This window comes from Colias philodice, chromosome 17 (genome assembly GCF_061535455.1).
Source record: "Colias philodice isolate Cphi_HAF_F1 chromosome 17, ilColPhil1 Martin Lab GWU primary, whole genome shotgun sequence".
Classification (NCBI taxonomy): Eukaryota; Metazoa; Arthropoda; class Insecta; order Lepidoptera; family Pieridae; genus Colias; species Colias philodice.
Window position 1 is genome coordinate 9,565,194 of NC_143102.1, and position 27,945 is coordinate 9,593,138.

General features: G+C 32.3%; 1 protein-coding gene, 1 long non-coding RNA gene and 1 other non-coding gene across 3 annotated transcripts in view; 2 read left to right on the top strand and 1 right to left on the bottom strand.

Annotated features, from left to right (window-relative positions):
• garz (Sec7 domain-containing protein garz) overlaps nucleotides 1-27,945 on the bottom strand; it is a 437,193-nt gene that overhangs the window by 355,089 nt on the left and 54,159 nt on the right. The window lies entirely within an intron of this gene.
• On the top strand, nucleotides 10,620-10,726 carry LOC149481286 (U6 spliceosomal RNA). The gene has a single exon (XR_016316976.1). It is a non-coding gene; the product is annotated as a U6 spliceosomal RNA (small nuclear RNA).
• On the top strand, nucleotides 16,046-17,090 carry LOC149481287 (uncharacterized). Its single transcript, XR_016316944.1, has 3 exons — nucleotides 16,046-16,608; nucleotides 16,735-16,796; nucleotides 16,871-17,090. It is a non-coding gene; the product is annotated as an uncharacterized LOC149481287 (long non-coding RNA).

The following is a 27,945-nucleotide window of genomic DNA, read 5'->3' on the forward strand; positions in this document are numbered from 1 at the left end:
CGTTGGACATTAACTTCAGTCAAAAATTGACGAAGCGGATGATTACTAATTTCCACTTAATCCTTGCTGCCACTATCTTCATCATCAAATCATCAATTTTCAAGTGGTGTTGTAAAATTGTCAGCAGAAATAGTCTTCCAAAGGCGATATAATTTTATGAACATTGAATCTGTAAATAAAAAATCAAACGTTAATAATTGTAAATCAATAAAAAAAGCTACTTACAAATAAAATTTTATCAACAAACTACTGTTCCCAACGCACCTCAAAATCTTGTAAAAGTCAAAAAGAATTCATCATTTTATTATTTCATTCTAAAAGTGTAATATAAAACCATTATAAAACCAATAAAAAACATGAATTGCTATCATTATAAAAAAAAAATACCTATAAAAGTAACAACTTACCTTTTGTGGGAACGCATGGTGAAAATTCACAAAACACGAAGATTGAATTTGATATTTTTGGTTTTATGACATTTATTTTAATTTTATTTATTTATTTATTTATTTATTCAAATGCTTTATAAATATAAATTTATAAATAATAAATTTATAAAGAATAGAAACATTCGATCACGAAATTATGTGGGTTCGAGTCCCGCCTCGTGATCGAATTTTTTCTATTCTTTATAAATTTATAAAACACGAAGAAAATGTAACCAATGAACACAATCAATATTAGATTAATTGTAATGGTGTCTAGTTTGACTTAAAATAATAAACATCTACCCTCACTTTTAAAAATGTAGTATATTCACACGAAATATAAGCGCACCTTATAGGGAAGGGAAGATATGGGTTAAAGAGTTAAATAAATAACATGATTATATTTAAAATTATTAATTTTCAACAGTTGTTCAGTAGTGATAACATGTAAATTGATTTGATTTTTACGAAATCTCATAGATGGCGCTGTTTCAAATTTGTCTTTATACTACTAAATTCATTAAACTGTTTCTCTGCCCAAATTACGTAAATGACATAGTTTTTATTTTGTAAAGCTAGATAATAGCATGGCTTACTCGAAACCAACATTTAAACATGAGTCTTTAGATTGTACGCTGTCGTAGTACACGGAATATGTAAGAAAAATAAAGGTTCACAGCTCCTCCCGCGAAGGTGATATCATGATAATATGTTTAAACTATCCTCACCCGACCTCTTAGGAATATTCATGCAAAATTTGAAGTAAATCTATGCAGTACTTTCTGAGATTAGCCCGGAAATACATACAGACAAACAGACAAACAGACAAACCGACAAACAGACAAAAATTCTAAAAACTATATTTTTGGCTTCTATATTGATTATAGATCATGGATCAAGTATTCTTTTAAAAAAATATTCAATGTACAGTTTTGACTTTCCTACGATTTTATTATATGTATAGATATGTTTAAACTATCCTCACCCGACCTCTTAGGAATATTCATGCAAAATTTGAAGTAAATCTATGCAGTACTTTCTGAGATTAGCCCGGAAATACATACAGACAAACAGACAAACAGACAAACCGACAAACAGACAAAAATTCTAAAAACTATATTTTTGGCTTCTATATTGATTATAGATCATGGATCAAGTATTCTTTTAAAAAAATATTCAATGTACAGTTTTGACTTTCCTACGATTTTATTATATGTATAGATAACGGCTGTATCGCTTTTCATTTACTAAGCATCAAGTCAAGTGCGTAGACGTAGAGCATAGTAGAATATCAGTACCTAGTAGGTATACTATTGTTGACTCAGCAGCTTCAACATCCAAGAAAAGTGGACGCTCCGACTTTGAAAATTAATTTGGTCATTTTTTAAATAATAGTAGAATAATATATATATATATTAGTGGTAGAGAAAAGAGTTATAGCATAAACTCTCTGAGACCCGTAGTCCCACTATTTCTACTAATTAATTCAATCATAGATAGTTAGGTCACAGTTTACACTCGCTGTTTCTAATATAACCGGTACCTAACCTCAAAGAAACGCCGGCAACCGTAAAAGCGTCATATTATTCGCCATAACTTAGTACTTACGGCTTCATAGAGCATAAACTGCAACAATAGCGCGGGACACGAATAATTCATGAACAAACGCTGCTGCGAATAATATAAGATAACTTGTCATACGGCGATGATGTGTTTTACTATGTTATTTTACTTTATTATTAATTATTATGTATTTATTAATTACTTAATTACAATACATATTTCTTGCTAGCTCTCTTAGGTATTTAGAAACTGCTTTCCGAAACGTTGCAGTTGTTATAATCGTTGTTTGGTAATACATATTAAATTAGGTACCTATGTATTGTATTTTAGTATTTCATCTGCGGTATTGTGTAGATTTAAAAGCGCTCTTTTCTTTAAATTATGACAATAATGAAAGAGTGCAAGCATCCAATTTGTTTTTGATATGAGAGAATTCGTGAATAGTTTCACAGACAGAGGCGGCTTATGGCTTCGCGGTGCTAAGGGCCTCGCGCTTCATAGACACCACTAAAAGACAGTAGAGACACCACTCTGAGGTGTGCACAGTGGCGTAGCGTAGCGGGGGCGCGGGGGGCGGCCCGCCCCGGGCGGCACTTTTTAGAGGGCGGCAAAATTTCACAGTAAATAATAAAATATATTTTGTAAATATTTGAACCATTTCATATTTTTAACGCAACTTGGCCCAGTCATTAGAATCTCGGAATTCGAGATACCCAGCTGTAAGTCTGTAAATACTTGTATATTGACACCCAAAAAGTTGTCTCAAAACCTACATATTGTAGGGTGTAAGCAACTATTAAATTTCAAGGTCAAAGGTCACAAAAATCGGTTGTATGCGCTTTCTTCGGAAATATCTCATTTCCTATGGGTTTTTTGCTATTTGCATTTATTATCAATATTGTAGTTCAATGTTATTGTATCACCTATTGAACAAGAGGTGTGTGTCATGGTATAGGTAGACATTGATGGTGCAATAAAAGACTTTGCTCTTAAAAAAAGTAGACGTATAAATTTTTAATTAAAGCCGGAAGTTTTGTTTTTAACTCTAACAAGTACCTACTTATATTATTTTTCAATAAAGATATAAATGTTACTTAATAGTATTATCCTAGTTTTAGTTAAAAATTGATTTTCGTTTTATATTCAACTAGAGGTCCGCCCCGGCTTCGCCCGTGGTACATATTTCGCAATAAAAGGTAGCCTATATCCTTTCTCGGGTATCAAAATATCTCCATACCAAATTTCATGCAAATTGGTTCAGTAGTTTAGGCGTGATTGAGTAACAGACAGACAGACAGAATTACTTTCGCATTTATAATATTAGTATGGATTCAAACTTTAAATTAGGGTTCACCTCGACGATCGACATGATTAAATAATACCTATGTAACTGTTATATCAATGGTTGAAGTAAGAATTTTTGTATTAATAAACGTGATTATAAAATAAATAAACTTTTTTATTTAAAATCTAACCTGTATAATAAAATAATGATGACTATTTTTGCCGGAAAGTTCTCTAGAATTAATGTATAGAATGTATAGTATACATTAAATTGAAATACCTAATTAAGAGGGCGGCAAAATTGTCTTCCGCCCCGGGCAGCCGATACTCACGCTACGCCACTGGGTGTGCAAAAGCATAAAAATGCCAAAAGCAGTTGACGGGCTTTACGAATCTATCTCATAAAAAAGCCATTTTTCTTACACTATCAAGTGGCCACTCCTGCCTCGCGAAATGTAGGTACTCCCGCCAACATTAAATTTCAGTCTTGCACCGTTACTGCCCTCGCCCCTTACCCTTTTCTACTTTATTTCTCTTAATCTTATTTCCCTATCCCTATCATTATAAATGCATCAAGAGACATTGCATTAAAAGCGCATTCTACGAATAAAGACAGGTAAATATAACGACCGGTAATTTTTATTAAACATTTGAGCGGTATATAAGACGTTAATATCCTTACGGCAAAGAGGCATTCGTCTACAGTCGTATTGTATTATATGGTCGCTAATGCCGGCCATTAGGGCGGGGCGGAAGGATTTAATAATCGAGCGGCACGATAAAATTGCGATGCGCTGCGTACGCGCCGCGGGCGGTAGGGATGTGCTCATATCGATAATTCGCAGCTTTTATGTAGCAATTAACGAAAGGTGTTTGATGCTATTAGCATTATTACGTACTTGAGGCTATTGCGTTAGCTATTTGTGTCGTTTAATTTAAGGTTAATAGATGATCCCGTGGATACGAGCATGTCTATTGCTATTTAGTTGCTTATTGCTGCTCATGAATTGCTAATAGTGAGAATTAGTTCGCTAGAGGCTGAATATGGTAAATTAGAATTGGATAACAATTGCATAGCGTAATTGTTTTCAATTAGGGTTAAAAAAAAATAAGCTACCTATAGGAATGATGGCTTGATGAGGTGTGTTTAGCTTGACCTTTTTAATTCATTTTATGGGTACTATACACATTTATAAATGAAAAAAAGTTACAACATTGGTTAGGTATAACAACAACATTTTATTTATAAGGTTAAGTAGTAAGTAACCTGTATATAAAACGTTGTTAAGACTTAAGACACCCTAGTATGAAATTAATGATTACAAATAAATTTTATTTCCTGTATCGATGTGATGAATGATGAAGATTTCAAAATTTTCATTAGCAAAATGCTTCCCATAACCAAAAACAAAAATATATAGTTAACTCGAATAAAACATATCTAAACGTCGATACTTTGTTACATAACTATCGATAAGACCCCATCCCTACGACGGGTATAATTTATTTCCCATTGAACATACTTCTGTCGATTATTATTATTGTTCCACGAACATGGAGCTTCGCCAGGGCATAAAATACACCAACTGCTCCGAATTATTTTACTGCCACATTGTCTGTGTTTTTAAATACTTACCTTTACTTTAAAGTCACAATTACAGGGAACGGAGTTTAATTGCGTTAAATGGTAAAAAAAGGAAAATAAATAGTAGAAGGGTATATTTTTATGTTTTTGTCTAACTCATATTATTTTATGTACATATTCCATTTTTCCAAACCGACGCTTTTTTTATTGAGAGGCGTTATGTGTGGTTATTAGCTGTCTGAAAACAATGGAATATTTTATATTATTTAGATTATTTTTCTCGATCTTTTCGATATTTTCAAAAACGAAGGCGCTATATTATTTTAACTATTACTATGTTATATAAATATGTATTATGGTTCTGTTCATTTTTTTAAATAACCGTATCAAATCCTTAAAAAAACCTCTACCAATACATGACCAATACCAATACTCTCTCTTCAATAAAGTCATCTGTATTTTATGCATTCATGACCCATAAATGATAAACGGTACCTACAACAATCATTATGGACTTCCTGTTTAAAAAGGATTCAAAACAATAATCCGATTGTAAAATTTATTTTGGTGTCGACAACTGTAATGTTTCAAATTTGGAAAAAGGATAGCACATCAGTATCACGAGTTACAAAGTTTTTTTTTTATTTACAGTTATTATTGTTACTTTCACTGAATTTCTAATCTACCTGAGGGTTATTCCTAAACGATTGTAATAATAAACATAGAAAATTAGAAATTATGGAACTAACTTTTAGATGTAAGTAGGTACTTAATATAATACCCTAGGTATATACTAGCACAGACTAATAATAATATACTACGTATACAAATACTAGGTACCTACATCCTCAACTCTGTAGCTTAAAATATGACATTTAACTACCTGATACAACTTGAATATGTATTACATTCAATACTTCATGTTAAACAATTTACATGACTCCCACATATCATGTCGGCATTCGTAAAGAGATCTTTAATTGAACAATTAATAAAATGCAAGTTCAGTATTCATGTCCGTATAATGTTTTTTATTGCAGACTTTCGTTTACGACCCGCCGGTATAAAATTGATTATTTATTGTCTTTGTAACTGAATGCTATTTCTGTGTATTTAATTGAAGAAGGGAACATGAGTTTAAAGTGATTTATTTTATTGCAATACATAGGTACTTACTAATCAATAAAATTAATTATTCCTCCGTTAATAAAATAAGAGAAATGACCTCGCTATTTTTACATGAAATATATTTTTTATTTCTATTCAACTTTAATAGATATTGTTGCGTGTACTAACTACAAAGATAATATTTTTTGCAACATTGTTAACATTGACCACTCTTTCTGAAGAATACCTATATAGGTAGTTAAAACGAACTAAAAATAAAATAGTAGAATACAAGTATTCTTGAAGATTACATGAAAAGAATATCCACGGTTTTATCTACAAAAAAAAACTTGTTATTTTCGTATACGCATGTTCTGGTACAATATAAAAAATGAATCTTCGTATTTTTTGTAATCTTCATTTCAAGTATGAATAGCACCTAATTGTGATCGGCACTATATCGGTTCATGGTTTTGGTTTGGGACTATTTTTATTTCCGTGACAATCGTCAAGGGTGCTGAACACAAATGTACCATATTGTGATGAACAGTCAACAGCCTCCGCTACTTTATAAAGGAGATTTAGGGTTGCCTCTTGTTAAAATTTTTTTTCTTATAGCCAATTTCTAACAAATATTAAAATTCACATAACGTAGAATAAAATGAACTCAGTATACAGTACATAATAAAAAGAAAATACGTTCCCTAGAAACCAGCATAATATGTAAAATAAATTAGAAAACTCTCAGTTCAGGCCCTTTTAACTGGATATTGATCTACAGTAAAAAGTTGTAATGACTTTCTTTACATTCATAAATAACTAGCGGTCCGCCCCGGCTTCGCCCGTGGTACACATTTTCGTTTTCTCTACATAAAAACCATCCTCGTACTTCAAGGAATATTATAAAAAAAGAATTATCGAAATCGGTTCAGCCATTCTCGAGTTATGCTCTTACGAACACATTTTGCGATCATTTTTATATATAAGACTAGCGACCCGCCCGGGCTTCGCACGGGTGCAATGCTGATACTAAATACACTACAGAATAACTGTGAACGTTGTATATAAAAACATAGCGGCCCGGCCGGCCGGTACCGCCGAAAACGCTACGTCCCGCAATTTTTAAATCTGTAATATCTTCGAAAATATTCACCTAAATCATACGGTATAAAGTGCCATATAGATCTATATTAAATGAACAATGTATTCAAGGTATTTAATTGGTTAAGGATTATTGCTGTATTGGTGAAAATCGCTTCGAAAATTAGCTATTATTTGTCGTAAAAAGTAAATGACAAAAAAATGTTATTGTGGGTTATCCATAAGAGATAGACATATACCATCGCGGACTTTTCTGTAGACCTTTTCAATGTGTATAATACTTAGTACATTATTTTGATAAAACTCGTAGGGTTCAGCCTGCGTTTGCAATATATGCGGAAACAATGTAATTTTTTACGACATCACATTAGAAACCTCAAAAATAACAGTACTTCTCCACTATTTAATGGATGTTATTATACATATAAACCTTCCTCTTGAATCACTCTATCTATTAAAAAAAACCGCATCAAAATCCGTTGCGTAGTTTCAAAGATTTAAGCGTACAAAGGGACATAGGGACATAGGGACATAGGGACAGGGAAAGCGACTTTGTTTTATACTATGTAGTGATGATTATAAGACGTAAACTACGTTTCATATGTAAACAAAGACATTAACAATGAAACAAGTAGGTAATGCAATAAATTTAATATCAAACTATGGAATAAAGTAATCATATAAAAAAGGTTAAATAAATAAATAATATTCAACCCTACAGCTGCGCACGTCCATTGTCCCGTCAGGCCGTGCGTGACATCGCTTGGATGGTTCGCCATTCACCCTTTGATCCAGCACCGGAGATCCTGTCTGACTTCATTAATATACCGCCTTTATATTTATACCTTTTTCTTCAGGTTACATGTGAGAAGTTTTATTGTTTCCGCATTTTTCGCAAAATATGTCGGTTGTGATGTCGGTAGTCGGTACTAGGTACCTACATAATGTAGGTAGTCATATTTTGTGAATTCAATCACTCGGACCGAAAAGTTCACATTAAATTTTTGAAGTGAAATTTATTTAGGCGCGTTGAGATTAAATTTCAAGGTCGCGTCATGGCAATACCGTCACGACTCACGTCAAATTCAAATTCAAATTATCTTTGAAACTTGCCAAAGAAGTTTCAGTTCTGACACGTGTGCCCGGCACACACTCTTTTGAAAGAACGGTTTATTTATTTATTTATTAAGTAGACAACAATAAAAGCCACATGGCATTTCCATTTGCAAGTTCAAAGCATTTTTCCTACGATTGTACATGTTCACCGTATACAGAGGTAGCACTAAAAATAACATTGCGTTCATGACACATAAAAAGTAGATTCAAATAATGTCCATAAGCCAAAGTTCTTGATATTAAAAGGCAATATGTCTTAAAGCATTAATTTCCTCACGGGAGCCTCTCTAATGACTCGTAATTACGATCGGAGTAATGGCGGTCGGCCACAAAGCACCTCCATTTTGTTTTGTTTTTTTCATTTTTTCTTGGCATGCGCTCTGCCGACTGCCAGCATCGGTCAGTGCTCCATTTGGAAGAAATGTTTTTAATTTTAATTTCTTAATATTTTTGCTGTAGTTACACGCAAGATGGTAAAATTTAAAGTTTTTATTGTAGGCAATGCTTACGAAATAAAATTGGCAATCTAAATTCTCATCTAACATAACGCAACTGATTGAAAATAAAAAAGGTGTGAAATAATAACTTAATTATCCTCATAAAAAACTGGCAATAATCAAAAGTCATAAAAAACCAAAGACAAGAAATATCAAACAAATGGAGAGGCCGAGTCATTTCCCGCCGACGAGCGCGCCATCACATCGTGATTTTGATATTTTTTGTGGTTTCAATTTGATTACGGTGTGCGGTTGATTACCGTCTTCCCGAGAAACACTCCTAGGTACATTTTATCGCATTATCTGTGAAGAAAAAACATTCCAATCTAGAAGTTATAACTTAGGATCGAAGCACTGACTGAAAAAATTCTACGCATGTTACGTAGGTAGGTATTACTTTATACATGATTCTTAAAAATTGTTTGTATCTTCGCCACGTAATCATGGCAAAAAGAAGAAAAGTAGGAGAAAAAGAACGGCATATAGTTTGAAGCATGTAGGTACTTTCTAATAATTTTTGACAAGATACGAGTACTTTTATACCACAGCACTTTGCAACTTTCTTATAGGTACATATTATACGACGTGAGATAAGTAAAATATTTTCTTCTGAAGAAATGTTCTAGAAGTAATATTCATTTCAGCAACTACTAAGAAATGAAAAAATAACTTCACATGTACAAATGAAAGAAGTAAAAAGGTAGATACATATAGGTATGAACTTATATACTTAGGTAAGTAAGTAATTCAAAGTAAAGTTATAGGAACTAAGCTTGTCATTATGAGAGTTATTTCATAAGCTCAAATTAATAGATGATACAGATATGGGCGAGCTTGGATCGATCAGATAAAAAATGCGCTGACGTCATTATTTCGGACCCTCTCGATTTTATCCTACTGGAAGCGACACTTTTTTTAAATTTTATGTTTAGCGTACATAATATAAAAACATACATTTATAATCCAATAGGAATAAATAAAACCATACAATATCAGGTAATTATGAAAAATTTCGCGTTTGTGAACATGGAGAAAGTTATAGATAAAAATTACAGGTGAACAAATAACTAAGTTAAATTTAAAATTATACTTGTTACAAAAAATGTTGTGTGGTTTTATGAAACCACGGTAAAAGTGAAACTTAGGCACAAAATTATCGTATTTGTACGATAATTATTATCGTAAGTACGGTTCGACCGTCACGCGCACAGACTAATAATAATATACTACGTATACAACGTCACGCGACATGCGCTACACAGACCAAAAAGTTTGAGACGATGTAATAAAAGTTTCACTTTAAAAATGGTATAACCTAGGCTATAGCTATAAATTACGACTTGAAAAGTCCACTCAACCAATAAATTTGATTTGTACCTACAAATGAAAATCAAAGCAAGCGCTTCTAGTAAATTTATGAAATAAAGCCAAATAAAAAAGTTGAACATTCATTAGCCGTCATTGAGGACGCGTCTCTTTCAAACCCAATGATTCTTTTTATTTTTATTGGCATAGTCTTTTAATTATTTTTATCTTAGTTAAAGGATTCTTCGTTGAACCGAGAACTTTTTAAGCACCAATATTTTATCGAGGAAACGATTATTTGCCTGAATAATCTTTAACTTGTGCCATCATCAATTTTTTTCTTGCACAATGTCCTACTAAATATATTACATATCATAAAATGCTGTCATAACTCATAACTGCCATATTATGGTAATCGGTCTTATTTTTTTAATGCAAAAGCTCTAGACGCTACAGACGCGGTGTCGTAACCCGTAGCGGAGTAATTATTGTCGGGATCGTCCACTTTTACAGCGCTAGATGGCGTTGAAAACAATTGCATACATATGTTCGAATTTTGTATGGAAATCTCAATCGCGATTACGATATTTTTTTGAAAGTTAATTCAAATACAAATGGAATTCCTTAACAATCGTACTCGCTTCGGCAGTACATATACTAAAATTGGAACGATACAGAGAAGATTAGCATGGCCCCTGCGCAAGGATGACACGCAAAATCGTGAAGCGTTCCACATTTTTTTGACACTTTTACTTTCATAATTTTGGTATGTGGTTTAATTGTTTTGTTGGTATTTAATGTTTATTACTAAGCTTCAATAGAAATTAATCTTTGTATTGTTAATTTAGGAACAACAGAAAAAAATTAAATGCACTCTCTTCACCAGCGCCTGAAATGGAACATTAAGGTGTTTCGAAACCGGTCGTAATTTTAATGCTTTCATAAATTAAATAAATCTAAGTGGAACTAGTGAAATTAGCGCAATTTTTTCCCTCTAATATTAGAGATAAAGATTAGAGAACAAGCTACCTATGTAGGTAGTTTTTTTATTATTTCAATTTTTTGATTTGTTACATTACCTATTCTATTCGCTATAATCTTAATCGATAATTATTATTTATAAAGCTATTCGACCAGCAACAGCCATAAACAATAATATTAGGGAATCAAAGGATACCGATCCTAGAGTTTTGTCTTATCGCGTCCAAAACAAAAAAGGAATCTTAAATTCACATTAAATCTCTTAAACACCAATTAAATGAATATTTCATTACCTGACTGGACTTTATTTCGTCCTCTTATCGTAATGTTGCCAGACCTCGACAGATATAATATATTATCCTTTAAATGTTAAATATTTAAAAAACGCATTTTTAATGTGCTGCGTTTTTTATGCATATGTTTTATGACAGTAATGATTAGTTTAATACTAAAATAACGTATGTGTAACTATATACCTACTTATTGATATATTTCTAAGCGAAGTCGGGGCGTGGCAGTAAGTAATAAGTAACATAATATAAGTGAATGTAGACGAGTTATTAATTCGTAAGCAATAAATAATAGCATCGCTCGAATTAAACCTCCATAATGTTATATGTGAATGTGATTCAGCGGTTTTAATGTGTTCTAAAGTTTTTTATTGACATCGTGAAAGGTAATTTGCTTTCGGTCTGGACAGCATGTTTGTGGGGTGACCAGAATTTTTGGATTATTAAATATAAATACAGACTTACCTACATAAATTGATATAGTGTAATGTTTGTTTATTAAATGTATTTAATTCTTAAAACTTATGTGTCGTAGGTAGGTACCTATTAGCTTGATAAATTAATATTTAACATATTTGAGAATTACTTTTAAATCAAACAATTAAACCTTGTATAATTAGGGTCTCTAACCTAAGTTATGAAGGTTATAAAGTTAAGTTAAAGAAAATAATTTGATTTCAGATGCATGTATTTAAATAAAGATATTTTATTATACATAATTTGTTCAACTTACAAATTTGGTGACATTTCAGAATGCACTTTTATACATATTTCCAATAGATATAATATCTACAAAATATCAAATATGTGGTCAACGAGTGGGTGTAACAAATCGATTCTCTTTCAACTTCGCGGTGAATCTCAATTCTCACTAATGCCTGATTTTATTACAGAAATAAACATTTATTTTTATTCTTATACAAAACATACATACCTACCTATATATTTTGTGTTATTTTTTAATTATTGCGGCTTTATAAATAACTAACTAGTTTTAACACGCGGTTTGCGTCAATTACTGCAAAACAATGTTACGTTTTTCAAATTTTCTCATAGCCTGAAGAACCGTATAAAACTACTTAATAGATAATAAATAAAATACAGTAAAGGCCTGTGCCACAGGTAATATAATAGTATACTCCTGTGTTTTACCATAGACTCAGAATTTACACTTTTTGATCCTAATTATTATGTTGGTATTAATTTCAAACATAAACGTTTGTCTCACACGAACTTCAAGCCGCACCCCGTCATCAGAGGCTGTACTCGGCCACGCCCTCTGGCGCCAACGATACCTTGTACCTATTGTGTTTATTTCCTGTAACTTTGCGACAAACCTATAATTTATCGGTACGTCTGGTAGGTTTATAGCAGGAAATTTTATTTTGACACCCGAAGCACAGATACAATATACCTAATACTATACTAGTAAAGAAAATGCAATACGAATTCCATATAAGTACATACCTAAGTACCTACCTAGTTTTACAACATAATTTCTAACAGTATAATTTGTCATTTTGCTCACAAATAGTTAAGTATATATATATATTTTCTGCACTTGAAAATAAATAGTTCAAATTATGTACTTTACCAAAGTACTAACTTTCTTATTTAAAATAAATACAAAGATAAACAGTTTTCGTACTCATACTAATTATGAATTTATGATAGAGTTCTTGATCACGTACCTAAACGCTTTTGTATTTTCCACACATGAAAATAAAGTTAATTTGTATCATGTAGTTATGTTGTTCATATACTTTTTGTTCCTACCTCCATTTCGGGATTAAATATAGGAGTCTATGAACACGTCTCATAAAGATAGCAAGGAAGATGTAGAAAAAACATAGCATGGTAAATAATTGCAGACATATCACACAATACTAATAGATATAAAGGTCAAAGTATATTTTATGGGTAAATATATATTTTTTTGCAATAAAAGATACCGTTTGGGTCTTATTTACAAATAACATTGAAAATGCTATCATGACAGCTGTGAGCTGGTGCATGTTTTTGTAGCTTCGCGTAATACATAGGTAGCAATTGTAGGTATAAAAAATGGATTAAATAGTAAACACCGGTGTATAATAACTTACACAGACTATATAGAATATTATCATACGCGTGTCGTAATATTATAGTGGTGTGATAGATTTAGAACTGCGAATTTGAGGGCCAGCGCGCACTAGCAATTTGTTGGTCGATAGTTTGATATACCTAGGGATCGGGCTGCCGCCGGATTCGATAGTTCAGATAATATGTATAATGTCATGGACTAATAATGATAATGTACAACTTTTACTCTGAAAGTGCGCACACTGCTTTAACTCTATATAGCCTCTATACTCTATAAGTACCTGATCCTCTGATCGATCAAACTATAAACAAACTTAAAAACGTTAGTGTGCGTGGGCACTTAGATGCATAAAAAATTGTTGATGAAAAACATTATTTTTATATCCGTGGGGTTTTCATATTTGAAGGATGGCATTAACTATCCCACACATAAAGCTTTACTATTACATATTTACATTCATTTAACGATAAATTGCAAAACAAAATTAAATTAAACATAAAGCTTAAAAACGAAAATGTCAATAAGCTTGCGATAAGACGAGATTCAAATAAATTTAGTCGACCATTAACTTAGATTTGTCCGACCGCGGGCTGAGAGCTGATTACATATTTATCTAAATTAAAATTTTATTCATGAGTATCAACAATTTAAATAATTTAGTAGTAAGCTTTAAGTTTTGGAAACATCTCTAGATAAGCGATGAATTATTTTGTATTTTTAATTACACATGCAACGCTAATAACGTTATAAATCTGTTGTGCTCACAGATAAAATAATAAAAACAGTAATCGAAAAGTTCTAGAAATATCATCATTATTAAATATCTATATATAAAAATATCGTGTCATTTACTTATTTGTCACCAAGCCACCAATACGCATTGTATTTCAAAATACTTAAAAAAATTTAAGTAAGTAGGTAACTACTGCTGTGCATAATTTGTTCTCAGATTTTTTAAATTAAGGTAAAAATGACGATGGTAAAAGTAGAAACAAAATTGAAAAAATAAAATGTAGATAGGTATTGTAGTACACACCCACTTTTCTAAGTAATAAATAATAAACAGCTGTTACTCGAGCGCTAATCATAAAACACTTTATTCAGTAGGTAGAAGCCAATATACATAATGTAAAACATTGACACCAATTCATTGTTTTTAACCGACAACCTCTTACGACAAACTTAAACTTTTATATTGCTTTATATCTGTGATAAAAAATAATCGTTTTCGCTGTATGAAATTCAATTAAGTACCTAAGCCTTTCACCATTCGTTGTACCTATCTTTACCAAATTATTTTAGATCCTAAAGAAAATTGCAATCAAAAATGATTTGACTGCGAAAACTTTTGATAAGACTGATTATTCTGTACCTATTATAACAATATAACTTTGTAGAGTACTTATCCACTATAGAGTCTAGAGGCCATCAATTTTTGTGTTACTTTTAGATAGAGCTCACAAAAACTAGTAGGTATAGTTTATAATATAACGCAATAATACATCGTACAAAAAAACCATCTGATGCGCCATAAAAATCAATACATAAATCAGAAATCCATACCCGTACACAATCTTTAGAACAGCCATCTCTGCGGCTAGCCGGCTGGCGGCTACACAAAGCGACCAGTCTTAATCGAATTGATTAGTTAATTATAGCTTTTATCTGAAGCCACCATTAGCGGCTGCGTTCCTCCCACGCGGTTTAATTGCCATTGAGTTGATTCCGAAAACGGGTCTCGATGTTAGATCGAGCTTCAATACGAGTGCATTTGTTTGTGATAGATTTGACGTATTGTATCTAATCTTCTATAATATAATAATAATAGTTTAATAAAACTAAAAAAACACGCTTTTTATAAAAGATAGAAAGATATAGAAAACCGAACTAAAAAATAGAAAATTTTATCAAATTAGTGTATTGTCATCGGTCTTCAATAAATCTACAAAGTTTGAACGAAATCTGGCCGTTTAAAGTGGGTCAAAATCGCGCCCAAAGAAGTCGGTTACAAACATACAAACATACAGGAGAAGCTAATAATATATAAAGCGTGTAAAAAATGAATCCCAAAATGTGTTGGTAAGCGCATAACTTGAGAACGGCTGAACCGATTTCGATAATTCTTTTTTTATTAAATTCCTTGAAGTACGAGGATGGTTCTTATGTAGAGAAAACGTAAATATGTAGAACGAAGCCGGGGCGGACCGCTAGTATTTTATAAACTGTAAACGAAGGAAAGTCATTATAAAATTTTAATCATTGGTTAGCAAATATTGATTACAGGCAATGGTTTAGGAAGAATAACAGTAATGTTTAAAAGTAAGTAGAGACAATAAAGGTTATTTTTCTTGCCCTTCATAAAAAGAAAATTGTGAACAGGCTAGGTCTTTTTATCAAGATAAATGAATACTTTGAAGTTTGATCAAGATAAATGTAACTTATACGCCGACACTTTTTGAACCGTAACATTTTATTGTCTTTAAATACTAACAAACTCTGACAATGGACATATTCTAGCCCACGGTCTCTTTTGCAACCGTTTTACGAGTCAATATAATTATGAATAAACAGTTATATTCACTACAGCTTGCGTAAGAATTGACCAAGGTGCGAACGTTCGCTTATTACCTATCTATAAAAATGTATGTGCAAATTGTTATTACCTCCAAAATAGGAGTCGGCCATCTTGAAAATAACTCTTTAAGGTGATGAATTAATTTTTCTAACATTTACGGCCCTTTTCAAACCTTCGTAATTTTTATATTATTAAAGTTGTCGTGATGAAAATTCTTGACAAGAAAGTTCAATAGTAACACAATACGTCTACCGTTTTAGAAACATGATTCCATGATATTTTCTCGATAGAAAAAAAATACAAAGTTATCATTGTTATTTTTTTTTAATCTCTGGCATCTTCAAAATAACAAACGTAAAGTTACGACTTTTTGGATATTAACTATAAAATATACAACCTATACGTCTACCGTGTTAGAATTTTGAAATATGCGATGGTTTTGAAATAAACAAGAAATACTTGAAATTAGCGCGCGACCAGCCAATATAGCGAGAGCCGCCCTGTATCTTCCTACCCCGATCGCTGCACGAGTCATTCCCGCTACGGCCGTCACACGGGGAACTTGTGTCGCTCGCGCAATCGTAAAAAAGGGTGACAACACGATAAGACAAATGGGGACAATAAAGAAAATAAGAAGAAGAAACATAAAGGTTGGAGGAAAAAGAATGCTTACAATTGGAACAAATTAATGAAGTAAGTTGGTTTTATTTTAAATTTGATGATAATTGTATTATAGACGATGTTTGATATGTACCCCTGTTTTAAGTACATAACGAATGTGTAAGATTTTTTCATTTATAGCATAAATAATCTGTTCAGAAATCCGGAATCCAGAAGGAAAATAAACCCACTGATTGTTCACAATGTGAATCCACTCCTTCGTAAGTACCTTTATTCAGTCAAAAATGTATGTTATCAAAGCTCTACTGGTTTTATCGCATGATTCCATTTTTAGCAAAAAGCAACAAAGTGCAAAGAAATAAAAAATCATGGTTAACTTAGTGGAAGTATGGCGGACATAATATGGAACAGGAGCTCATTGGAGTAGTATTATATTTAAAAAAAATACGAAATAATTTCAAGAATTACATTTCTTAGAAGGTGGTAGATAAGTATGTTGTATAAAGAATTTGATGTTGATATTTATTTCATTTATACCTACTTACTACACCTGTGCGGGAAATTGCTTAGTAATAAAACAGGTTTATATTCATATTTACATAGTAATGTGAGTTTTCATTTCGAAAAATTTTGTGTAAGTATATTAAATTGAGTTCCTGGGTGATCTGGAAACACAATTGGGCCCGGAAGATGGCGCTGCAGTCACTCCTCCTAATGACATGAACCGATTTGGATGAATATGCACATTTCATTTTTGTGGGATGATTGGTTGATTCGCTTTCACATTAGCTAATATTATGTATTTTTGTTGTTAGAAAGTAAACTTAATTTAATGTTTATAATACATTATTATTGGTATAAATAAGCCAGTGTTCGTCTCACATTGCTGTACCTGCCTACCTACCCTACCAGGGCCTAACTTTGTTCTGGCTATTTTATTTTGATTATTTGTAATGAATAATTACAATTATAATAGAGTGCATAAAATAAATACATGCATCAATATATTTTGTGTTTTTTTTTAAACAATTTTTTTATTTAAAAAAATATCATTCCGACCGCGGCTTTGCCCGCGTGGAATTAGATTATATCGTGAATCCTGTCTTATCCCACAGAAGTGTTCAGTTCGGATAAAAAGTATCCTATGTGTAAATCCAGGCAATTAGCTATATTTTATCAAAATTGGTAATGTAGTCTTGACGTGATTAAGTAACAACTAACAAAAAAATATACAAATTAACATCCAAAGTTTCGCATCAGTTTTACTGTATTAGTGATATCTTCCACTCTTGACTTTGACTGAGAAGAATTAGGGTGCACTCACACACATCAGTCACCGTCAAGTCACCGATGACTGATCGGTGACGGTTTGTGTACGTATCCACAAACACCAGTCACCGTCATGTTGTCCGTCAGTCACGTCGCCGGTTTGACTGAATCATTGAACACATACATCAGGTTAGTGAGTGATTAGACGTGTGTCACGCTAGAGAACATGTAGCAATTGACGGTAGCACGACGCTGACTGAACTGAGACGTGACGGCACCGGGTGAGTGGGGATAAAAGTATGATACATGTATGGAAAGATTATTTGACGTGCCTGACCGGGGACGTCACTGATAGATTTCGTGCCGGCGACTGTCGTGTGGGAACAGAGTCATACTAGAACTATTGATACATATTTTTTTTTAATCCTGTCCGGTGACGTGCCGTGACGGTGACTGATGTGTGTGAGTGCACCCTTAGGGTTTATAACTTCTTTCAGAAATATTACCTTTCATTTCTGGGCATGATGTAATATCTACGTCAGCATCAAATTCTATCTAAATCCATTCAGTAGTCCGCGTTATTGAGTACCATTTCATTTTTTCAGAGTAACAATATTTTTTGTTATTTTAAAGATTATTTATAACCTGTATTATTTTGTAATAAAGTAAACATTACGAAATAATAATAATTATTAATAATGTCTAAGTAGTTGTTAAAAAGAAGATTATTTGTTTATAAGCAAGAAAATAAAACCAATAAATCAACAATTAAATATATGTATAAGAATATTATAACTGTATGACGACTCCATACATGTTTGTCCCGAGTCGACCAGCGGCAGCGCGGCGAGTTTGCAAGAATGACTTCGCGCACACCCGCGTTCGCGATAGCGAGCTATTAGACTCCGCCCGCCAAGCAGTAGATTTTTTTTTGTGTATCGTCTTAAGAACCTCAACGATTCACGAATATATCAACCCTTGGGTTAAAAACGCTCATAATTGCCCTACTCCTGTGTCGGTATGTCTCTAACCGGCGCATTTTCGTGTGACGTCCATTAAAGCGTCATTAGGACTTAAAAATAATTAAAAAGACAAAAAAGAAATAACATCGCGTCTACTGAACGGCATTCTCTTACGTTCGGGGCGTCCAGATATGATGAGCTCATCTTTTGGACGTTTCGGTTGCATGGGAGGTCTCATTAACTGGTCGTTTAGTAACAGCGGTTTATTAAACGCAATTAAGCTATCATTATGAGTATTCTCGAAGGCTGCAATTTGCTACGGCTCTGCACGCGATGGCGGGAGGGGGGATAATTAAGTGAATCTTTAGATAGGCAGATGGGTTCTTTGATATGCCGCTGTGCTATTTGAGATATTCTAGTCTAAAACCATTTAATTTTATGTGCATTGTGTGCACCTGTATCCGTTCACATACTAGCTATGTGACCTAGCTTCGCTTGCTGCCGATAAGAATATAAAAAAGCTGTGAATTAAGAACCATTCCCTTCTTGTGAAATTGTGAGGTGACAAAAGGATGATAATAAAATAAACAGGAACATTTTAAACACAAATGTAAATCAAGTGTGCGATATAGTGGAAACCACAAACTTAACAATGCTCAGAATGCTACAGTAAATTCGCTAATATGAGTGATGAGTCCGAAATCGGCTAGGGAGGCATCATCATCATAGTGACCTGTGTTTACGTATACGAAAATTTAGGCAATTTATGCCGTGACATCTTCCGAAGGGCAGCGCACAACTATCTTCGCATACAATAAACTTTACGATATACGATATTTTAGTCGTAGTTTCATATTATGAAATGGGTTATAATTTAAAGTTTTTTAATTACCTGCAACAAAATACATCGATTTGCGCTGTTTCACAACTTTCACACAAGACTCTCTATTACGTGTATTCATTATTCACACGTTCAATTTAATACGGAAGTCCATATTGATTAAAAAGTGCTGATAAAATATCTATAAATATGAGGCGTGTGAAAAATTGTGATATAATGGTTTTAATAAGTGCTAGTTTGTCCGCAATGTCGCCTGATGAAGAACGGTAAAAAAATTCTGTACGCATTGCTTCTACGATTTTTCCACATTTAACTTTATCTACCTGTCTTGTGTTATGTTATGTGTTACCAGTTACACTAATATTTCTTGGTTGTGTGTTTATAATTAAATCAAAGTTTTTGCGTGATATGTTTATTTACGAGAACCTGCATATATACTCGCCTAACTACCTATATACAGGGTGTCCCACTGTTGGTATACTAAGCTCAAAGAAGGTTATAGTTTTGCATACGCTGAGTACGTAAAAAATAATTAAAAAATTCCAGACGCATTTTTTTTCAAATAGATGAATTCTTATTCTATGTGTACACCCATAACAAGCGAGCCGCCCAACTTTGCCACCAGCACGTGAGCTATCGTTTAAGATTATGTTTTCATAGATAAAATGCTCATATTAGAGAAGCGGTATATGCCGGCTACGCGAAGCTAGAGAAGAAAACATGGATTTTCAGGAAAAATTTAGCAAAAAATTTTGGACGTAATTTTTTTTTTAAGTATTTTTTACGTGATCAGTGTATGCAAAACTACAAGTTCCTTCGCGCTTAGTATACCAATAGTGGGACACCCTGTATATGACATTAATTGGATAAAATAAACAAAAACAAGATTCATTATTAATTATTTACTTTTACAATATATCTACTTAATTAAAAAAATACTACGTTAAAAATATTAGGTACAAAGAAAAATGAAAAATTCAATATTCTCTACATTTACCGAACGAAAAATAAATCTTGCTATTCACTCTATTTAAAATAACATTATATGTAATATCATACAAGCGACACGGGCAGAACTGGTCATAAAAGTTAAAACAGTTGAATGATGAAATGATAAAGCCATGTCAAGTGTTTATGGAGTCGCGATGCGCTGGAGCGACAGGAAACGATAGCACTCAAGCGATGAACATTCGCTCAATTTTGGTGCGAGCTATAATATCTAACCTCACTGACCTTAATGGATTCATAGTTTTGTGATCATGTTTTTAAGGAATCGTTATTTTGCTAATCAACAATTAATTCATAAAAATATTTTTTTATACCTAATTTAGGTATTCGCCAACCTAGGGATGTTTTTGTAAGATTCGCTTGATGAGCAGATTCGAGTTATTGCAGAAAATTTTATGTAACTAGTAACTACTGCCTTAGCTTTGCATAAGAAAGTGTCACTGAAGATGTCTCCCTTCACACTATACGTATACGTATCAAACATTTTGATACGTATCATTTTCATCACAATTTATTTTTCTTTTAAAAGACTTTATTACTGTGAAACTTCTCACCTATATTAGTCAAAGGGCTCATTCGTCGGGTGTGGGCAGACGGCCAGTGTAAAATTAACCGGCGGAGATCAAAGGCGCCGCGATCTCTCCCTTTGAGCAAGCCGCCATTGTCTCACACATGTTTTAATTCCGTTGTGTGCTAGGGCTGCCACCCTTGTGCTTTATTAATTAATGTTTTGTAATCTAAAACATTTTTAGGGAGAGTATTAGGACATTGAAAAAAAATATAATTCAAGATTTGAAGTTCAGTTGATAACGAAATTAGATTTATACAATAAAATTAATTATAATATCTCAAGACTCAAGGAGACTCTTACAAATCAATTGTTAAATAATTAAATTGGTCTATACAATTTAACCTTTCTAATTGTAGAAACAAGAAATGTACCTACCTATGCAACATTTGATTGTACAATAAGTTTAATATGTGATACTTTCATTTCAATTATGACGCTGTTACATTATTTGATTATTGCCAAATATAGTTATTAGGTAGGTATTAATTCTATAATAAAACAATTTAACTAGTTATGCAAATCTAATAAGTTGGAGGTTAATTAATACTTATAAAACAACAACACAAAATGTAACACACACAGTTACTGACCTTCATTTATAATATTTTGAAATAAAACTAATTTTCGAAATCGACAACCCTATCTCTCAACTTTATCACACACACACAGTTCTAAAAGGTAATTTGTTAATTTTTAGGGCGATAATTGTCTCTTTATTTTCAAATTGATTCGTCATTAGCATTACGTGTGCAGTCAGCGGAGCATGAAAGAGTTTCCGCTGGTACCTACACGCTATAAAAGTTATAAAACAACATAAAATTCAAGTTGGTTATTAAAAAATATTTAACATATCTATCTATCAAGGTACAGTGGTTTTGAGTTATGACTGAAATATCTTGGATTTCTGAGTTTTATTAAGAGTAGAGATTACTAAGTATACCTATTAATACAAATCTCTGTGTCGGCACTCGGCAGTGTTTTGAAAATACAGCAAAAATTACTAGCAGAGGCACCCTGACATAAGTTTATTATTTATTAATAAAAAAATCGTCATAAAAGTATAAAATAACTAAAAAACAAGATTATTGAGTGTCCTGTGTCAGCAAATAGCAAAATAATGTTAGCATCCATCATAACAAGGATGTTTTGCTAATTTCAATTTTACATTGGCAGAGTTAGAGGCATGAAGGGTCCTTCGAGCCAACTTCCCGTTCATGCATTTAGTTTTTGCATTTTAAACTTTATTATATGGGAATTTTGAATAGATTTCATTTGAACTAGACGATGTAAACTATAAAAACTAAGCAGGAGCATATTCGTCGGTTATTTCAAACAATAAAATATATGTAAAGCGAGAGAATAAAAAGGTCTTTTTATAGTTTTAATGGCGGATGCGTGGAAGGATTATTGAAAGGCGACTAAATCTCGAATGTCACTTCTTTGATCTATTTTTTAAGTGCGGTAGCGACGTTGTAGGTAATCAAATGATCCTCGTAGTTCTGAATGGAGTCTTTTAAGTATCAATTAAACTAAAAATACATTTGTTTTACATAAACTTGTGTTTAGTGTTTTAAGTGACACTCAAGGAGGGCATCTAAAATTACATAAAACGTGTTCAGGATAGAATTTACAATTTATTTTATAATTTTGAAATACATATAAGTACCTATGTTATTTTCACAAAATAATTGCAGTATTCAGTAATGTTTTCATATGAAAATATGTAATTTAATTTAATTTCTATCACAATCGAGATTTATATTCCTACTACGTATTATACATATTATCTGTGATTCCTACTGAAGATTATTATCAAAAATTTATTAACTATGTGTGTAATAATACACTTTTGGAAACAAAAAGGAATATGTATTGTGAAAAAATAACATTTTTTTCTATCGCAGGCTACATTAGTAAACATTGAACAGATGCTAAAATCTTTGCGTAATAACATAATATGTAGAAAGTTTTTAGTTAACTATAACTCTTTCCCGAAATTTCTAAGCATACCGTTATTGTTTTAAAAATCAGAGAACCCTTTATCACTAAAACTTTATGGCAATGTTGCGTAACAAAGGCATTCTTTTGTGTTTTCTTACTATTGTCATGTAAAAAACAGCACCTCCGTGCCGGTGTGAAATCCTATACACTCGTGAACACCGCTAATGAATATAAAACTTACAATTTTGTAAAGGGTTGTAAAAGTTCTTATTTACATATTTTCGCTTTTAACATGCCGCCGCGTGTTTATTGGCTTAATTATGTCTGTAATAGACCTATCACAAAAAAAACTTACTTTGTGAATGAATATAAAATGTTTCTGTGATATTAATTATAGTACAATATACATCTAAGTACCAAACTTGCACTTAAAAAAACCCTGCATTACAATTTATTAACACTTTCATTGTGCATTATAAATGCCTTAATTATTATCAATTACACACCTTACTCTCCTTTTCACACTTTTTGTTGCACCATAATGACATAATCATATGAATTAATGAATAAATGATACCACAGTACTCCACAACCTCTAAATAATTCATGCTTCGGAAGCTGTCAACGACAATATAGGCCAGTGGAAATTAACATTAAATTCGCAAAGCACGATGTAGATTTGAATTTTTGGTATGTTGTTTGGATCAGTTAGGGTGATGTAAATCCCAATTTGCAACTTCGAAAAAGTTGTGCTCGCTGCGCACCACGTGATAAACTGCGAAAATTTTGGACTTTTTTCACTTTTTGCTCTAAAAGTCATAAACTATGCGTTTCCGACAAGTATGATTCAGTACATAAATTAAGGTTATTAAATTTGCAACATTTTAAGCCTAACCGCAGCTCTCTAAACCTTATAACGACTAAACTGTGGCCATTCGAAGATGGTTCATTTTTCCCGAAATATTGAAATTTTTAGTTTTGCTCCCGTTTGAAGCAAAATATTGGCAAAGACCGCTCGTTCTATGAGAAGTTCGTATAATAAAGTTGTAGTGCATTTATTTTTCTTTCATAAGAGACTAGAACAAAGTCTGTGAGACAAATATTTCACACACAATATCTGAAAAACAAAAAGAAGGTAGAAATAGATTTTTAAAGAATTGAAACTGAGAGCATATAAAATCATAAAAAGAATAATACTTTTTCATTTGCAGGATAGGTAATTAACAAAATTACAAAATTTGGGAAAGTAGGAAAAAAGATTATAAGTACGCAAATAATAAACTGCGAAAATTTTGGACTTTTTTCACTTTTTGCTCTAAAAGTCATAAACTATGCGTTTCCGACAAGTATCATTCAGTACATAAATTAAGGTTATTAAATTTGCAACAATTTAAGCCTAATTAAAGCTCTCTAAATCTTATAGCGACTAAACTGTGGCCATTCGAAGATGGTTCATTTTTCCCGAAATATTGAAATTTTTAGTTTTGCTCCCGTTTGAAGCAAAATATTGGCAAAAACCGCTCGTTCTATGAGAAGGTCGTATAATAAAGTTCTAGTGCATTTAATTTTCTTTCATTAGAGCACAGAACAAAGTCTGTGAGACAAATAGTTCACTCACAATATCTGAAAAACAAAAAGAAGGTAGAAATAGATTTTTAAAGAATTGAAACTGAGGGCATATAAAATCATAAAAAGGATAATACTTTTTCATTTGCAGGATAGGTAATTAACAAAATTAAATTTTCTACAACGTTATTTTATGACCTTCTCATAGAACGAGCGGTTTTGCCAATATTTTGGTTCAAACGGGAGCAAAACTAAAAATTTGAAAATTTCGGGAAAAACTGACTATCTTTGAAAGGCCACAGCTTAGTTGTTATAAGGTTTAGAGAGCTGCGGTTAGGCTTAAATTGTTGCAAATTTAATTATCTTTGTAATTTTGTTAATTACCTATCCTGCAAATGAAAAAGTATTATCCTTTTTATGATTTTATATGCCCTCAGTTTCAATTCTTTAAAAATCTATTTCTACCTTCTTTTTGTTTTTCAGATATTGTGAGTGAACTATTTGTCTCACAGACTTTGTTCTATGCTCTTATGAAAGAAAATTAAATGCACTACAACTTTATTATACGAACTTCTCATAGAACGAGCGGTTTTTGCCAATATTTTGCTTCAAACGGGAGCAAAACTAAAAATTTCAATATTTCGGGAAAAATGAACCATCTTCGAATGGCCACAGTTTAGTCGTTATAAGGTTTAGAGAGCTGCGGTTAGGCTTAAATTGTTGCAAATTTAATAACCTTAATTTATGTACTGAATCATACTTGTCGGAAACGCATAGTTTATGACTTTTAGAGCAAAAAGTGAAAAAAGTCCAAAATTTTCGCAGTTTATCACGTGGTGCGCAGCGAGCACAACTTTTTCGAAGTTGCAAATTGGGATTTACATCACCCTAACTGATCCAAACAACATACCAAAAATTCAAATCTACATCGTGCTTTGCGAATTTAGGGTTTTTTAGTGTCGATTTCTACTGGCCTAATATAAATTCTTATGGTAAGGAGATGGTACGCCCAGCGTTCTGTATTAAATGATGAATTAAATAAGATGTATGACGTTCAAATTTACATAATATTATCTACACTAGTTCGGTTAGGTTTATAAAAATATAAAGATAAGTTTTTACAGCTGTACGGTGTACCTAAACAAAACTTTTTCAAGACCGCTTTGGCCTTATCAAATTTTGTAAAGGCTTCAAAACACGGTAAAATATAAGAGGCTTAAAACCAGATTAGCTAATTCCAAACCGCAACAAACAAAAGAATTTTAACCTCTTGACCATGGTCTCTTAATTATTCATTTATTTGTGGTTTGCTGCGTTGTTTTGGGGTCGTCACAACGCTGCGGGGGACTGCATTTACACCTCGTCGCACTGCATGACGTTGATTTTTTTTATTTCTACACATCATCGAGTATTTTAGTAGTTATGTTTGGGATTTATCGCTGTTTGGTAACATAAAATGTCGTGTTAAGATATTGAGAATTTGATTTTTAAGTTGTACGGTAGGTTAGGTACTTTGAGTTTTAGAGTAGGCACCTGAGTAATATTTAGGTATTTTTTTGAATCGATCAAAATAAAAAGTAGAGGTAAACGGCGCGGGCGTTGTCTTTGTGCAAAAATACTCAACATGATACTTTTTTTTAATGTAGATAGAAACTAGAAAGTAACCAGCCGTAGATACCTAAACACCTTCTTCATAATTTAAAAGTGACACCATTAAAATGTTTCTTATTGAAAATGTTGAAAATGTGCAATATTTAAACTTATGAAATATTTCAAATTATTTTTTAAAATTTTTATTTATTATTTGTTGATTGTCAAACACATTTTTTATTTGAAAACAAATGTTAACCAAGCAAACAAAAATATACCTACACCAAACTTTTTCGCGCACCAAAAACTTCAAAGACCGTCACGTATCCACGGCATAGAACGAATTACATCTAATAGCACCAATTTCCCAAGCATCCCAACTGATCTTAGCGTTAGCTAACCTAAAGAGTTCCGTCGAATTTTGCAAACAAAAAGCACCTGGACTCGGCCCTCATAGTTTTTGCGTGACGAAGTTTCGTTGCCGACTGCATTCCACTTAAATTATACTCAAGATGAGTGACCACGGGGCGTGGTAATGAAGGATATGTTTATAGACAAATATAGGTACCTAGGTACATAGAAAGAAAACGTAGAAATAGATACAGAGACAGTAGAGCTATTTGTAAATTAAAAATTTATGAAACATAAAACTTCAACTTGAATAAGCGATACTTTATTATGTTTTTTATAATACCTACTCATTATATTGTGGTTTTCGTTTATTTTAAATGAAAATCTTTCTTTATTTAAATGCAAAATAAGTCATAAATTGTAATCGTAAGACGCAATTCACTGTAATGTTGTACGTGTTTCATCATTTCATGGTGTAAAGAATTTAATGAAATATGTTTAAAATAATATATTCACAGATAGGTAATTAAAGATAAATAAAACACAATATTTTTTAAACTGATTATAAATAAAATAAATCATAACCGCTAGACGTGAGACAACAATCATTTTCGTCATACGAGTAAGTAATTGTTGGAATCGATCTCATACCTTATAGCGAGCGTAATTCAGTGGCTTATCATATTATCTATTATCTAATCAGATTTTATTAAATAGGTGTGAGTATAATTAAAAATAAAAACTAATTAAACATGTATACAATTTGTAAATAGCTAAGCTATACAGGTTCTAAAAAAAATTATTTCAATACATTTCGAGATTCTTTAAAAGTAGGTAGGTTACTTTAAAATTAACTTCCATCATCAATCAAAATAAATAAATTTACCATCACTACAGTTAAGTAAAATCAATAAAAAATATGGGACACATCCCACAAAATCCGTAACCATGGCCACCAGAAGTCCCGCAAATAAGTGCGTTTTTGTGATCCAACGGCGAATTCGTTTAATTGTGTCTACGACCCTCGGCTCGCCCGTAACAATTATTACGTCCTTCCAACTGCCCACTTTTTGGTCACCATAGAACCGCTAATAAGCGGCAGTATGATGATGGCCATCCTCCAAGGTCGGTGCGTTTTTACTTAAGATATGTAACCAATAATTTCACGATTCGTGGGACAAATCTTTTATTGAAGATATGTGACCAATATTCTCGTGATTCGCGGGACGAAGCGGTATTGGTTTGCTTTGTTTTGTCATTGTTATAAATTTTTTTAGATTGTTAAACGTTAACTAATTTTATCAATCTTG